This window comes from Macrosteles quadrilineatus, unplaced genomic scaffold (genome assembly GCF_028750875.1).
Source record: "Macrosteles quadrilineatus isolate MER2022 unplaced genomic scaffold, UCM_ALF_1.0 Scaffold_1__1_contigs__length_201487025, whole genome shotgun sequence".
In the NCBI taxonomy this organism is placed as follows: Eukaryota; Metazoa; Arthropoda; class Insecta; order Hemiptera; family Cicadellidae; genus Macrosteles; species Macrosteles quadrilineatus.
This window is the reverse complement of record NW_026542594.1, coordinates 147,876,109-147,877,552: the sequence shown is the minus strand read 5'-3', so window position 1 is coordinate 147,877,552 and position 1,444 is coordinate 147,876,109. Positions and strand designations below refer to the sequence as shown.

The following is a 1,444-nucleotide window of genomic DNA, read 5'->3' as shown; positions in this document are numbered from 1 at the left end:
CTCTAAACCCTGTGAAAATCTTCACATGACATGCATACTGTACGCTACCCAGTACCCCTGTATAGGCCAATCACCGGAGAGTAGGTAGGCAAGATTTAATTTAGAATTATTATTCTTCAACACCAAGCTAACAGCTAAGATGGTGTTTGCTGAGATAACCTATCATTTGGTGTTTCCCCTCAGATGGTAGGATGCTGCACAAATTACTCCAATGCATGGTTATAACAAATTATACTTTTATTCTTCAAAATAATGAAAATCCTTTATAATCTTCCTTATAAATGATATCTAATATTACTATATCAGTAATTAAATGGCAACAGTCTTACTTGGTAAAATTCCTACGGTTTGACTGGCTTAAATAGGCTGTGATTCCCAGTTCCTACGGACTATGACTGTTTCAAGTACAGTAGGCCTAATGCTTGAACTCGTCTGTAACAATTTCAAAAGAAATAATAACAGGTAAACTAAAGTTATACTAATTTCACATAGTTGAGGCAAACATAATTAATTTAAGGTGATTTTACAATTTATAAAATATTCTCAGAACATGTGCTTTTTCAATCCAAATGTAACATGAAAGTTGAGTATTTAACATTTGACATTTACAAAGTTATTAACTGACAGACAATCAAAAGAATATATATAATCATAGGTAAAAACATGGTAAACAAGATTATTAACAATACAATACCACATAAATCAATTTTCTTATATTTAAAATGTTTTCTACTTACATTTTCACGAGTTTGTACAATTTTTAAGGGAATCAGCCAACTAAGAAAGATTTGAAGAAACAGCTCATTACAAAAATGACTTTAGTTAATTAACAGCTGTTCTCCAGTTCTGCCAACAAGGTGAAGTGTAATAATAGTCAAACTAGTTAGCCATTGATCATGATTATATGTACATTATATATTCTGTGAATTAAAATAATTTAAATTTAATTAATATTTCCCTTACATCAGTATAAAATATCCCTCTACCTCTTTTTAAATTTGAATTATTTTAAAATCCAACTAAATATGTTTATACAAATCAAAGAAATAAACATCCTAATCTTCACAACAAAATTTTCACTTATATCTATACAATTCAAATTCAAAATAGAAAAAAAATATCTACTTCCCATCTGTGAACACTTCTATAACTATGCGGTGTTCTTTACGATGAGCATTAAGTACCAAAACTCACCGCGAGATAGCTATACAGAACAGATACATTATTACCCAACATAGTTCCAACGGAAGCTACCAGTCAGCAGCACCAAACAAGATAATCAATTCCTTCAATATGCGTGCTACCAACATTCAAAACAATATCTTTACTGATGATCAATAATCATCTTTTTAATTAATTCAAAATTTTCATGTTTCTTATCCTAACAAACTATTTACAAATACATTTAAGTCATATACCCTGACAATTAAAGAAGTTGTATAGC

At 29.8% G+C, this 1,444-nt stretch overlaps 1 long non-coding RNA gene across 1 annotated transcript; it reads right to left on the bottom strand.

Moving 5' to 3' along the window:
- Positions 1–214: 214 nt before the first annotated feature.
- LOC128983613 (uncharacterized) lies at positions 215–1,226 on the bottom strand. The gene is made up of 2 exons (XR_008489879.1): positions 738–1,226; positions 215–432 (listed from the first exon to the last, which is right to left on the bottom strand). It is a non-coding gene; the product is annotated as an uncharacterized LOC128983613 (long non-coding RNA).
- Between the last annotated feature and the right edge of the window lie 218 nt (positions 1,227–1,444).